We start from the raw sequence: 16,422 nt of genomic DNA, 5'->3' as shown, positions 1-16,422 counted from the left end.
CTCTATTCAATTATGTACCAGCTGTCTAGTGTCGGCTAACAATACGAAGAGTTAAATTGTGGCGGAATGCTACAAGGTCTTCAAATACATATAGAATGATAGGTTTTTTCTTGTGAGTGTAAAACACTTAAATACACCATTTCGATTTTCTTAATTTGTCTAATGTCTTCTTAACACCCAAGTGTCCAACTGCTGGAAAGTTGTGCATAGACGGATTGCTTCAGAATATAAAGACTGGGGAAGTACTAACTACAGCCAGAGGTATCACCAGGCACTGGCACATGGGCCTGTGCCTCGATTATATATGATAGTGCCCCGAATCCTCAGTTGGTTTCATGAAAAATCAAAATAGAAAACAATGATTGATATCATACTGAAACTTTGGGAATTTCCACGCCTATAGGCCCGTACTTCGAATCTTTTAAGCACTAGCGACGCCTCTGACTGTGGCCGTTGTTTCTGTCCACCGTTAGCTTATAATTTTCGACAAAATAAGCCCTCTTGTAAGCATAAGGAATCTCAATGTACACAAGTATGTTTGTTTTTGAATTTTGCGCAAAGCTACACGAGAGCTATCTGCGCTAGCTGTCCCTAATTTTGCAGTGTAAGACTAGAGGGAAGGCAGCTAGTCATCACCACCCACCGCCAACTCTTGGGCTACTCTTTTACCAACGAATAGTGGGATTGGCCGTCACATTATAACGCCCCCACAACTGAAAGGGCGAGCATGTTTGGTGGGACGGGAATTCGAAACTCGCGACCCACAGATTGCGAGTCGAGTGCCCTAACCACCTGGCCATGCCGGGCCTGGTATTGTCATATAATTACTTTAAACACAGAAATATCTTTATGTATATAATTTAAGGCCTAATTAAGACTACTTTTTTCCCCTATTTTTCAGCGTATTGTCGTTTTTCAGTTCGATTCATTTACGAACTGCATCAAGTAACGAACGATGTTTATTCCTTCACTGCGTTTTATTGCTGAGAAAACTCGTTTAGTTAAATCATTGAAGAATTATCAGTTGGCTAAAAAAAATGAAGAAACGTTTTTATTTGCGTCCAGTTTGGGTCAAGAACAAAAACTGAAAACATTTCATGTAATGTGATCCACATGGAACAGCGAAGCCGTATCTCACCGTATACAGTTTTCTCGACCCCATACAATACTACTCCATTTCTATCAGTATCTCTAGAGAAAATAGAAAAAACTTATGTATTTAGTTTCAAATTGCCTGCAAACACCAAACAAATACGATACATTGTCCAACATGGCTGCTGCATTGTTGAGGATACACTTTTCTTGTATTTATTTTAGCAATCTGACGTTATTATAACTCATTAACATGGTTCGTTTCTGCTAGTTGCGATCACCCTGGTGGAAAACTTCTTTTCCTCCCTGGTGAATGGTTTCGTTACAATGTATAACTATAAGTTCTGTATCGCAACATTCTGGGAACGTCAACTGTCGTCTCGCCCTTTGCGTTTTCCAGTAGAAATCTTATTATCCATATCAAGTTGTTTTTATTCACTGGGTATATAATTATCTTTATAGACTGCTCTTGGAACAAAGAAGGTGTACTAAGAATTGATTTTTAGTAGAATGAAAATTGAAAGTAGCAAATGTTCGAAGTAGACTAGAGGCCCCTCTTTTCACATAGGCTTATTGCGCGAAAAAAACAAGTTCTATATATGTACGTAATTACGAGTTTTGAGAGGTGTCAACTGTATTTCTCGAACTCTGTCTTTGTTCTGAAAGCCTGATTAAAGACCAGCTTCCTCGGTCACGTTCACTCTTCTGTTTTGTGGATTTCATCCGAGCAGTCTTGGCCGCGTTACGACGTTCTTACTTACGTGTTTTTTCGTCCCTCTTACCCATATTGATTATATAAATTTTACATTTTTTAAAAGTTCCAAATACAATAAAAGGATTCATTGGTCGAAGATCATTGAATATTTTTGAGTTCTTAAGAGAAACGAAACGCTTTTAATAAAAGACTAATGTCTGTTCGTTTCAGATGTTTGTGCAAAGCTGCACTGGAGCTATCTCGGCATGGCCGTCTTTAATGCTAAAACGACAGACTAGAGGAAAGGCAGCTAGTCAACAACGCCCACTGCCAACTCTTGTCTGACCATCACTTTTATTGCACACCCACTGCCCCCAAAGTGCGGAGCGCGTTTTTGCGTGAACAGGATGCAAAACAGTTCGAGCATCAATAGACCACACCCAGCCAAAGGGAAAGTTCGTTTACTTAAAGTTTATTTTAAGTGTTAGTTTCGCAACGTGATTTGAAAATTAAACTTTGAAACTTTGTTAAATATAAAAATGGTATTAATACGCCAAAATAAGTACACAAGTTTATTATTTTGAAGCTTCATCCTAACTTGCGTTTCTGTTGTTTGGGAATGATCCCGAATTCGTTCGTAACAAGAAAATAATTCTTTTCAAATGAAGATCTCATAACCATGCAGTTGTAGCCATATGCACTGAACATTTAATGCAATATAAAAAGCTAAGATAATATGTACAAACAGTGAATGATATTTATAAAAATATCTTTCATCTCAAGGAAGCTTTACATAAGGACCGGGCGTGGACTTAGTGGCTTGCATGTTGGGCTGCTGATCGAAAAGCCCAAGGTATGTCCTGTGATGCCGCTGAACATATGGGTGTGTTATAAGGTTTTAAGTCAAAACAAACACTTGCGGCGGCGGATACTAATGGTTTTCACATGTCTGGTCATTAGCTCAGAATTAGGGACTGCTTTACATGAACACTAGGAGTCTTTGACTTAGTTTATGTGCGCATCAGATGTTCCATTTAGGTTGAAAAATACCAAAATTATGTAAATACTTTTGCTTTTATTGAGAACAAAACTTTTTAGTTTATATTAATTTTGTACACGATAGTGTAGTTTTCGAACTATGAATTTTTTCCCTTTTTCTATTACGACGATTGCAGGTACAATTCGCAGCATCTTAGTTTTCTATTTTTCTCCCTTTTGACTGATCGAATTTTATTTATCCACACTATAGGTCTTAAAATATTGTTGGTTTTAGTTTTCCCACCATATCATATAAATTGTTCAATTGAGAAATCTTTAGACGTTCCCTATATATATATATATATTTAAGATATGCTGGTCTTTAGACTCCTTTGTTTGTAACTTCTGATTTATTAATTGGTAGTATTGGAATAATATGTTAATCGAGGGCTCTACTGATAGTATCTGACCACATGTGTACCATATCTTTGTTTGTAACTTCAGATTTATTAACCAGTTGTATTAGAATAATATATTAATCGAAGGTTCTACTAATAGTATCTCACCACATGTGTACCATGTATATATGTTTGTAACTTCTGATTTAGTAACTGGTTGTATTGGAGTAAGATATTAATCGAAGGTTCTACTAATAGTATCTCACCACATGTGTACCATGTATATATGTTTGTAACTTCTGATTTAGTAACTGGTTGTATTGGAATAAGATATTAATCGAAGGTTCTACTAATAGTATCTCACCACATGTGTACCATGTATATATGTTTGTAACTTCTGATTTAGTAACTGGTTGTATCAGAATAATATGTTAATCGAAGGTTCTATTAATAGTATCTCACCACATGTGTACCATGTATATATGTTTGTAATTTCTGATTTAGTAACTGGTTGTATTGGAATAAGGTATTAATCGAAGGCTCTACTAATAGTATCTGACCACATGTGTACTAACAACAACTGGTTCAGGAAACATTAACTTGATTAGGAGTGAACAGACTAAGTTATGTCCACATTTATGAATAAATATACTAACAAGTGACATACCACAAGTATTATTCGGATATTGGTTCAAAAGAAGAAATACCTGCATATATCATAACAAAATAGGCCTAAATAAACAGCTTATAGCTAAAATAGAAGTATAACCTTTGTAATGTGGTCCTTTCATACACGTAATGAAATGTACCAGGCTATTTTGAAGTACTCTTAGAAGTGAAGAGATGTCATGTTTTCAATAAAACAACAAATATTTGTTATATGGATTGTTTGTTTTAGATCAAAGCCACTTTGGGCTATATGCTATGTCAACCGCGGGGAATTGAACCCCGGATTTTAGCATTGTAAGTCCGTAAACTTACCGCTGTCACAACGGGAGACTTTGTTATATATGTACTGGCAATAAACTGACAATATGTTTGCAAAGAAAACCCCCTGAAAGGTCTTTCACTTGGTGACTTCAGAATTGAAACTTTACTGAGAACAAGAATAAGGCAGCAACGTCGTTATTGATCTAAAGTGACAGTCTAAGAAATAAAAGGTATTAATTGGTGCAGAGGTTTTACTTTAAATATATAATCACTTGATATTCTTTTTTATTTAGTACACGACAAAACTAGTTATGGAGCCACTCGTGCTCTGAAAAGTCACGTGACCTTACTAAGAAAGAAATCATTTCATGACGAACCCATTATGTACGATGCCATAATTTAGGCTTACTAAATGTTTATCACAGTTTTTGTCATTTCATCTTAAACTTCAGTTTTCTTTCGTAATTTAATGATTGGTTATGTCTAATGAAACGAGAAAGCTTCGTCGTTTCTTGTTTACTGTTTTACTCGTTTACACATCTAAGTTTCTGAGAATTCTTTATTCTCCTGAAGAAGAACAGTGAACTATTCGAAAGCGCTCGAGTTTTGGGTCTCGTTTGAAAACCATTACAAACTATGTGCTAACTTCTTAATCAGAATTTAGGTTTATGAGGCACGTGAACAAATATCCGATTGGAAAAAATTCTAAGAAAAGCGAATTATTACATCACTATCTTCTGTAAAAATATATTTCTTGTTAAAACCATATGACGTCACAAATCAAACGTTATTTGGAATTCCTACTTATGGGATGTCAGATTGTTTGTGTTGGTCCTTTTAGGGACCCCTGGCGACCGTACCGGAAAGACGATCGAATCGTTTAAGTACAATAACTGAGTGTGACAACGAAATGCTTTTCTGCCGCTAGGGGGTCTTCTAGTACTCCCAAATTCAGTATTATTTGGTTCGCCAAGGATTAAGTACTTAAAGAATGAGGAGACAGGTCAAAAGGAAATCTCTGTAATAAAAAGTTCACTCTTACTCTTTGGTTTGACTTTTGACAATCTTTATATCTTTTGGGACTGCAGGAGGTAATGCGTGAATGTACGTTTGGTAGACAGATTGAAAGAGGCAGAAGAAGAAAGTAAAAAAAAAAAAACAACAAAAAACGAAGAATTTCTGGTGTCTCTGATATCACAACAACGCCTGTATAAAACGATTCATCACGAGAATACATACATTATTCAAACTAGATAAGGGTAGGCCGATGTTAAAGTTTAAATTTTTCAGTTACCATTCACACAGCCCCCCCCCCCAGTGGCACAGCGGTATGTCTGCGGACTTACAACGCTAGAAACCCGGTTTCGATACCTGTGGTGGGTGGAGCACAGATAGCCCTTGTGCAGCTTTGTGCATAATTAAAAACAAACAAACCATTCACACATGTGAAGTGTGACGACTGTTATTTACTCTCAGTAACATTGCTTTTCTCAATCGCTTGTTTGTTTTCATCATAATAGAAATAACATGCTATTTATGAGATAATTCAAAAGAAATCTTTCTTCTTATCAGATAAACATAACCTGTCTAACAGGTGTCCTTTGCAAACTTCATGCATATAAGCGTGTTTCGCTTTGTGCTTATTTTATTAAGTGTTTCATTGATATTAAACGTTTATCATAAATATTATGATCCATGATATCAGTTGACTTTCACATGTACTTCACCTTAATTTTATCGGAGAGTTAGTTAGCATTTACTTCTGTCCAACTACAATGCCCCCCAGTGGCACAGTGGTATACCGATACCCGTGGTTGGCAGTGCACAGATAACCTATTGTGTAGCTTTGTGCTTAACTTCATATAACATAACGAACTATAAAAATGACTTTTTAAAGCATTTATCCGTCAGTTATATACGTGTTATATTAGATACAATTAATTTTACTAATACTGGCCAATGATTTTTAAAATCGTTATTTAATGATTGTTTGTTTGTTCATTATTAAGCACAAATCTACACAAAGGGCTATCTGTGCTCTGCCAACCACGAGTATCGAAACCCGGTTTCTAGCAGTATAAGTCCGCAGACATACCACTGTGCCACTGGGGGCGATATTTGATTTGTTTGTAATTAAGCACAAAGCTACACAATGGGCTATCTGTGCTCTGCTCACCACGGGTATCGAAACCCGGATTCTAGCGTTGTGAGTCCGCAGACATACTACTGTGCCACTGGGGGGCGATATTTAATGATCTCAGTTTATTGCAGAAGGAATACTTTATTCACATTGAAGTTTTATCAGACATTTGTCTTCCTGTTCTTTAGTCTACTCAGTCTGAAGATTTCAGCAGACAACAGTCTGTGTCTTATAGTTCCTTAGTTTCCTAGGAACTGATAAGTTCGACACACACTAGATCTATGTCTTACAGTTCCTTGGAAATGTTAAGTTTAACACATACTAGACCTATGTCTCATAGTTCCTTAGTTTGCTTCGAACTAATAAGTTCAACATACATTAGATCTATGTCTCATAGTTCCTTAGTTTGCTTGGAACTGATAAGTTCAACACACACTAGACCTATCTATGTCTTACAGTTTTTTAGTTTTATCAGTCAGTCCGTTTGTTTTATTACATTCCCTTAAAACTACTCGAAGGCTATATGCGCTAATCATCCCTAACTAAGAAGTGATAGATGAGAGGGAAGACAGTTAGGCTACTCTTTTACCAAAGAAAAGTGGGATTGACTGTCATATTATAACACCCCCATGGCTGAAAGGGCGAAGAGATTCAGTGACGGGATTCGAACTTGCGACACGCAGATTGCGAGTCAAGTGCCCTAACCATCAGGCCATGCCAGACCCTCCTCAGTCTGATAAGAAGATTTAAATCAGAGCCGTAATTCCCATTTTTGCTAATAATTTTAATTATAGCCCTGATTAAATTTCAAATTAATTAAAATACAAATCAAATAATTGTTCTATGTTCAATATTAATTAATTGGAGAAAATGTATTTAAAATACAGTAAGTCATAACCGCGGGCGCTAATGTCCTCATTTCATCTGCGTGAATATTTCTGAATCTCTTTCTCTCTGTCTTCTTAAATGAAACTTTTGGTTACGTCTACACTCCTTTTCATTGTATATACTATTATATCACACAGCAAGTTTAATAACTATTAGTAATAATATTTACTTGTTAATCTGTCTCCAACAGTTAGAAGTTTTCTATGGCTAAACTACATTGCGTTAAAGTTTCAAAAAAAAAAAAGTCCCAAAAACTCGAGTCTTCAGAAGAGCAATAGTAAACTACTCGAAAGCGCTCGAGTTTTGAGTCTATTAAAAATTAATTGTACCTACTTTGTCTGCTAACTCTTTCGTCAAAAAGAAGCCATATTGTATTAGGTCATGACTCTGTTTACAGTAACAATAAACTTGACCATAAACAAACTAAAAATTCCAGAGCCTGTGTTATAACATAAACCCAGTAATGAAAACAAAAATCGCGAAAATCGTCGTGACTTCAGTCTTTCTCGCTAGTCCACGATTATTGGTGTGGAATGATTATTTCAGAAACAACGATTTTTTTTTTCGTTTCCAAGCCGTCTAGTTACTACGTAATGACTGCTTCCCTGACGACGTGTGTGATGTAAGAGATATAAAACGTGACTTTAGAGTTTAAACAACGTGAGATTTTGAGAATCCAATCATTCTATGTCTTTGGAGCACAAATCAAACCTAGGCTGAACCAGATTAGCGTCCATGCTTATCCTGGAAATCCATGGTGACACTTTGATGGCCTTCTTTATCGAAGCTATTAATCTAACAGATTTGTAGACTATAAAAACATATGTCCTAAGTATCGAGATGTAAAAAACCAGGAAGTGGTTGACAGTTCCTGAAATCCACGAAACTATCTGTTCATTTAACTATGTCCGTCTGTGTATTTGTTTATCTGTCTGTTTGTTTTTATTTATTTATTTGTCTGTTTTCTAACAATCTGTATGTCTATCTGTCTATTTGTCTGCATTTCTCTGTCACTCTACTCATCTGACTATCTGTCTCTATACCTGTCTTCAGCTATCAGATTGTCTGTCTATATGTCTATGCATCTACCTTTCTGTCTGTTTAGCTGTCTATCTATCTACCCGTCTGTCTACTCGTAAAAAAAACACAATCTTGCAGATAGAAACACATTTATGTTGTATTACTACGTTTATGAACAAGTAAATATTTTTCCACATATGAAGTTATTTCTAAAACACAACTCTATACTCAACTTACTAATTTTGGAAGAGTAAATATCTGCTAATGGATAAATTTTACACATAACCTCGATGTACTTAATACTGTGATTATCCTCGTTATTTACAGCACTTGGATCATCCTTATTATTCTCAACACTGGGATCATCCTCTTTGTTCTAATCACTAGGATCATCCTCTTTGTTCTCAGCACTGGAATTATTCTTAATGTTATCAACACTGGGATCATCTTCATTTTTCTTAACACTGGGGTTATCCTCATTATTCTAATCACTGAGATTATCCTCAGTGTTCTCGACGCTGGGATTATTCACATTGTTTTCAACAATAGGAACATCCCTTCTCTGTTCACAGTATTAAGCATATGTTTACTTGATAACATTATCCTTTTATATATACAGTGAGATTAAGCTTTCAGTTTTGAAGAACATTAACCTTTTTATATGTTAAACTCATTGTTGATTTATTCAGCGTGTTGAATTTTCTATTTATATAGCTTTAGATAATTAACTAAGGCAGCCATGTTTGGTTTGTAAAGTTGCAGAAGATATCAAAATATACTAGTAATACACTTTTATCTAACTATTTAAACTTAACTAGTGTGTCATTTGAACGATTTAGTTTGTTCCAATTGACGTTCTTATTCCATTTCCTCCTTTACATGAGCAAAGCCTTTTAGAAAATTTTCTGCTCGAACTTAATTCGTCAAAGACTCCACCTAGTAGTAGCAGGATTAACCATGTGTAAAATATTTTGTACACGGTCACTCAAAATGGTTTTTGAAAACTTTCAGTTTTAAAGAGCCTGAAACGATAAAGTGTATTGATAGTTGACAAGAAAGGACATTATTAGAGTCCAACTATGAAGCAATAGTGAAAGTTCTTGTTTCAGTTGGATATGGTGACTTTGAACCCTGACGTCATACCTCCACCATTGTAGCTTCCAGAACTTCTGGGAAACGTGAAGAAAAAACAAAGAATTGCCTTGGAGCGGCTTATTTGTATCTCTACGACATTCCTTGACAAACTATTTCCGTTATATGTCTTTTTTTTTTAAATTTAGAAGTAATATCATACTGAAAATTCTGAGAACCCTAATTAAACAATATCGTATGATCAGTCACCAAAAAAATAGATTGGCAACATGTTCCGCATTCCATTTTTAATAAAATCTGACCCTCCACGTATCTTTTGTTTTTTTTAAATCAATTTTCTCTCAGTGGTGTCATTAGTAGTTTCTTGAAATAATAATATAATTCCTAATGGTCACATTCACTCCGATTAGGGGAATTACTAATCCGTTTACTGTTTTATTTTCCTGAAATGACTTCGTTTGACCTTCTGAAACAATTGGAAATTCCTAAGCCTTTTTAATGAAATGCTTTCAATGGGTGGTAAGCTCAATTGAAGTCAATGTATTAGAATTTCGGAGCTGTAACAGAGAGATAGGTATTATTATTATTTTACATAAGTCATTATAGGCTCGACTCTTTGTTGAGAATAACAATATAATATTCACCCTTACTATATCAATAAAAAAAAATAATTCTAAACTACTAGAATATCAAGCAATAACCTAAAAACGATAATTATATTTGTTAACTGAAACTTACTCAAGGATCAAATGTAAAATTGTAATTAACAAGTCAACTAAAATATATAATCACTTGAAATTTGAAACCAAGGCTTTCTAGAAGACCAAATATAATAAAAGCAGATTAGATTATCTTGTTTTAAACAATAAAAACATTCAGTCAACACACGAGCACCCATTCTGACACGTGGCCTTGCAATTCATTTTTGTCCATATTGTTCTGGCCATCACGTGTTTGGCACTGACACCATTTGTTATGCATAGACAGACGGATATACAAGACAGCTGTTTCTAATACAAGAGAGAGAAAAAATATTTAATTCTAGATTGTATAAAACACGTAATGAGTGATTGCTATGTTGTATTATATCTGTGATACGGACTGTTTTTATTGTAGACACGAGAAATAATTAGATTCTTGTTCAATTACAAAAAAGAAATGTGACTTTCTGTTGAAATTGTAAAATTTTAGTCTCCTCGTTGTTCAAGTCTGTGGCTGATTTGCACAAGAAAATAATTGTAGATTGTGCGATATATTTTTAATTCTTTACCATAACTTCTAAGTTGCATTAAGTTTTCAGATTAATTAGCTTTAACTTGTAGGTATTCGGTTACTAGAGGGCTACTTACGTCTGTGTGCGTGTGTCTTTTTTAGAACAAAGCCACATGGGCTATGTACAATATCCACCGTATGGAATTGAACACTGAATTTTAGCATTGTAAGTCAGTAAACTTACCGCTGTCCCACTAGGGACACTATGCTTGCAATGATTTAGTTTATCAAGTGATAATAGAGAATTTAAATCTGTGGACAAAGCAGTGACTAGTTTCAAACCCGGTTGTTTCTGTGTAGTTTATATTGTTTTTGTTTGTTTGTTTCATAATCAGAAAACAACCATTTGATCAAATATTTAAGGTAGTGAAAACTCTTTATTGAACATTTTACACTTTGTCATTTTGTCTGACGTTCCCTCAAGTAAGTAGCATAATCAGAGAAATAACATAAAAAACATAATTTAAATATTCGAAATACAATCTCTTTCGCCGGTTATGAACAATGTATGTCTTAAAATAAAATGCTTATTAGCATATGATGAGATATTCATATATTATAATATAATAGCTTGTAAAACTCAAACTAATGTGTGTGTGTATATATATATATATATCAGTAGCATTGTAAATTGGTCGGGAGTGGCCTTGTGGTTAGCGTGTGTCGTTTGGACTGTGAAGCCGGGGTTCAATGTTCGCGACCCGTTGTCGCAAAAAAAAACATGCTCTGTTGATTGATACCGTGCAATAGTAGATAGTCAATGGAAAGCTAGGCTTAGCAGAATTAGTTAATTACAGCAGTAATGATCCCATGCAAGAAAAAAATTCGAACCTCTTAGTAAGCTACAAATTCTTAAAAAGTAGTTCTTCAAATTAAAATTTTCATAGTAATCAATATGGGAATAGTTACGTTCAGATAGCAGAATGACTAATGGCTATAATTATAATGTATATTAATAGATGGGATTGGATTTGTGATCAAGAAGAAACGCGTGTAAAAAAAAAGTTAATCCAATTTCTTACTATCTTTAAGTAAACAGTACAAGATTTGTTTTTGTGTTAAATCAATTATAAATAATGTTTTTCTATATGGTTGACTGACTGACTACAGGTTTTGGTTTTGTTTGTTTTGAATTTCGCGCAAAGCTACACGAGGGTTATCTGTGCTAGCCGTCCCTAATTTAGCAGTGGAAGACTAGAGGCTAGTCTTCACCACCCACCGCCAACTCTTGGGCTACTCTTTTACCAACGAATAGTGGGATTGAACGTCACATTATAACGCCCTCACGGCTGAAAGGGCGAGCACATTTGGTGGGACGGGGATTCGAGCGCCCTAACCACCTGGCACTGCCGGGCCATTACGTCAATAGAAATCACTAAGTATAAGAGGCTTATTCCCTTTGTCACTCTCCTTATACGCTCCTGTCTTGGGTAATGCTCAACAATATACATCGTCGCTTAGCAACAAAACTATCACCTGATTTTTCTTAGGCCAACTATGGTGTTTATGTTGAATGCTCAATATTCATATTGATTTGTTAGAAAGATTTGTTAAACGTTTATTACTACCAAATATGTTTTATCCTTGGTACAGTCAAAAGAGTTGAAAATTTGTGTCTGTGTTTGAGTACTTTTAAGTGGTGAATAAATGTTAATTAATAAATTAAATATTACTTTTGGTGTTTTAAAACATATATTACCTACTTGGCCTTAAAACATAAAGACAAATAAACGTTTATTACTACCAAATATCTTTTATCCTTTGCACAGTCTAAAGAGTTGAAAATTTGTGTCTGAATGCCCATACTGACCTAGAATACAGGCTCAAGAGTGCTTTTTTAGGTCTCTTTCAGGGTGCACACGTACTTTCGTTTACGATAACATTTCATTTTTCTGCGTTGTTTTTACTAAAAATCTGGCATGTTCTAGGTACAGACAGATTCGTTTTAGTTAAATTATATAATCTTCGTTAATCATTCAATAATGGTTTCCCGTCATTTTTAAAGGGCTTTTATACTAGTTATAAATAAAAAAAAAATCAGACTTTTATAGTTCTGTATACTTTTAGCAAATAAACAGATGCCAGTTATTATTGCTTTCTTAACTGTAACGTTAATTTATCTACAGCATTTATTTCTTTTCTCTAAACACCTCCCCCCTTCCAGTGGCTCAGCTATACGTCTAAGGTCTTATATGCTAAAAATCGGGTTTCAGTACCCACAGTTGGCACACCAAAGATAGCCCAAAGATAGCTTTATGCTTAACAACAAAATAAACTCTAAACACAAATTATACATATAATTCGAATTTGAAAAGATCATGTATCTTTAGCATGTATAACGGCTTTTTATTTACACAGATAAAATCTACATATCAATCGAACTTAAAACTTTCAATTCAAGTACTTTCCTATTCAATCTAGAACACAAATAATGTCCCTTCACTTAACTTCAACACAAGCAATAATAAATCACTTTTCTAAACACACTCGGCTACTGATCAGTAACAGACATTTTTCTCAATTTTAAATTCAGCAGGTTATATGAAGATAAGTATTATTTTTAGAATTAATGATTAAATACCTAACTTATTGTATTTCCTATGCATTATTTGTTTATGTGTATAACTTATTTTTCATTTATGTTTTAGTAGGAGCTACTAACAGCGTGAGTCATGAAATTCCTCATCTAATTTATTTATTGCTTTATTGTCTTTCATATCTTTCACAATTTTTTAAAGCCTATTCATTAAGTGTTGAATTATTTCACTGACGACGTTTTAATAATTGATTTAATACGTGAATGGTTAAACATGCACCTTGAAATGTTTTGTTTTATTAAGTCAACAGTATTTTAATCTATTAAGTTTTACCTTATTAAGTCAACAATGTTTTGTTTTATTAAACCAACAGTGTTTAAGTTTATTAAGCCAACAATGTAACAAAAACGATTTTGTCTGATCTTGTACATAGATAAAACACACCAATAACGGATTATTATTATTATTTACAAGCAGGCATTCATTATCAAATGCTTCTACAATTGATAAAGTCTCGATTTATGGTAGATGCGAACTCTCTAAGAATTCAATAGGTAAAACAGAAGCCGTAATTTAAAGCTAGATATGAGACGCGTATTCGTTTGTATTTGGTCAGAGTTTATGTACACACACCTCACAAAAGCATAGATTGAATAGCAAAAGAACTAGAAAATACTTTAATTCGGAATACAAAGATTGTCATTGTTAACAGAGATATATTCTTTGTTCACGACATTCAGATTTTTTGTTAATCGATTGGATCTCGGCCAATAGGATGACAACTCTGTTCTGTGTATCTGCTAGCAAGTTTTACATTTTTTACACCCACATATCATCTCAACAATTGGATTACCATCCTTCCATTCGCCTGTTTCACCTGGCGTACCGGATAACTGTTTAAATGTATGATAGCTTCTAGTCAAATTCTTGATTGAAAATTTGCTCGAACCATGTGGATACTATAAACTTTACTGACAAGGAGTGCATTCGTAACACTTTCACCTACTCTGAAAATGTTGTGTCTTGACTTACTATCTTTTAAAGCTGCTGAGGGCACCACATAGTCTACAAACAAACGTCTGAACCACTCAACGTGATCCATGTCGTCCGACACCAGAAAACAGTTAATGATAGGTAGTGAATACCTTCCAACAAATCTATTTTTCACAAAACTAGTTGATCGATTATTATCTACATACCCATCAAATATTGCATCTAGTGTAGTCATTCCATCAAAATGACCGAAAATTACTATAAATATATATTTACATATTTTCAGTCCCCTAGTGGGACAGGGGTAATTCTTTGGATTTGAAACGCCACAATCAGGGGTTCAATTTCTCTCGGTGGACACAGCTGATAATCCGATGTGGCTTTGTTCTAACAAAAAAAAAAAAAAAAACACACATATTTTTCAAATGTTACATAGTCATTGGACTTGCCAAGCGTTTGATTCAGTGCATGACCATTAATCAAAACGTAATTTTTCCTAGTTTAGGCAGATTACAGGTTTTCATGGACACTGGAATTAAAGCTGTTTCTTCCATTTTTTATTATCTTCTGCCTGTTTAAGATGTCTTCTTTTACCAGCGACAACAATTACTAAGACCTCCAAAATATTTTTGGTTTTTGGCCTATAAATAGAACAAGGAACACTACTGTCTTTTGAATAAGATGTCAAACAACAAAACTGTCAACAAACTGTGGCCCTCACCGTCTTTCTGCCAACAAAATGTTGTCCTCTCTTTCTTGCTGTCAACATATCTTACTGGAGGTTTCTCTTGCTACACCTTCATTAGTTGTGACAGCCAATAGGTGTGGTTTGTCAATATCGTGTGCATTTAAAAACTGTATTTCACCTAAAATTTTGATATGGCAAGCGATTGTACGAGTCAAGGACTCTTCAGCTATGGAAGATGGAACATATGTAAGATTGTTGTGGAACACATTAACACGTATGCATCATTTCACAGTTTCTTCATCATCTTGGACTCGAGAAGGAATGACATATTTTTTGGGGGAGTATATAGCTTCTTCGTCATCATCTTCCAATCCAAAGAAAGACATGGTATCATGAGGATCATATGATAACCTTGACTATGTGGCACAGAACATGTTTCTCTTAAGATCATTCTTTGTTTTTTCAAACATTTGAGTGGCAATTTTGTGCATGGCATGTTCCAGTGTTCTTGATTAAATGTTTCTTGTTCGCTTAACTACAACAATTCAAGCTTTAATTTATTTTAATATTTCTGGTGCTATTTGTTCAAGATCTTAGAATATTAAATTAAGTGACCGTATTTCATGATCCATCGTAACAAAAGTACCCAAGTAAAGCAACAATAAAATAAACTGATCCCTGGAAAAACTAATAGTTACACTATGTAGTGCACTTGCTAACTTCTGTGCTTATTGATATATGCTACATCTATGACCCTGTCCTTCCTCTCAAAGATTATGCAAACTTGGATACCTGTAGCTCGATAACGTCAACGAATCCTAGCTATTTTCATCCAGAAACTTATTGTACCTCAACTAACTTCAAAAACTAGAATGTGTCCCTAAACTACACAATAACTCACATTTCTATCTATGGAGTTTTGAGCCAAAAGATGACCTGATTCTATCCATATATTGTCCAACCTAAAACGTTCGAACTGTCACTATAGATTTTTGAGAAATTAAACAGTATGATCTCCCAAAAATGAGGATATAACTTCTGGGTTTTTCTGGATTTCCAATACCACCTCCTTTTCTGATTGGTCAGTATTGATACAGTATGTGTCTGGCCCAAGAATTTCATAATGGCATCAAATCTGTTCATGTTGGTGGTCTCGCTATCACTTTTATCTTCAGGAAACAGTAGGGTGGACAAATTTTGTGTGTGTCGTGGAATAAGGATTCACATTTCTAATTGATTCGTTGAACAAAGATCATAAGAGAGCATTATGCATATGATTTAGGAAATAATGTTTCACTTTCATCGCATCTGTGTTCTTTCATTGCTTTATAAAAAACCCATTTTCTCTAGTAACTGGTTGTCATTATCAATTATTGGGTTCACTTTGGCATTAGTACACACATTTGTATTCTTTCTATTATAAATGATTTTGTTTGTTTGTTTGAAGTTAAGCACAAAGCTGTACAAGGGGATATCTGTGCTTTACCCACCACGGGTATCAAAACCCGGGTACTAGTGTTGTAAGTCCGCAGACATACCACTGTGCTGCTGGGGGGGGGGGGCATTATAAGTGAGGGAGCAACTTTACACACAAGTAATAAAAACATTTTGTAAATGTGAAATAATGTAGAGACGGCAGTGCCAAAAAAGAATGCAAACAAGAATTTAAGGATGATACAGCTATACATATTTCATCTCTA

The sequence above is a fragment of the Limulus polyphemus genome, unplaced genomic scaffold, assembly GCF_000517525.1.
Source record: "Limulus polyphemus unplaced genomic scaffold, Limulus_polyphemus-2.1.2 Scaffold886, whole genome shotgun sequence".
NCBI lineage: Eukaryota > Metazoa > Arthropoda > Merostomata > Xiphosura > Limulidae > Limulus > Limulus polyphemus.
The sequence above is the reverse complement of the archived record's forward strand: the minus strand, read 5'-3'. Positions refer to the sequence as shown.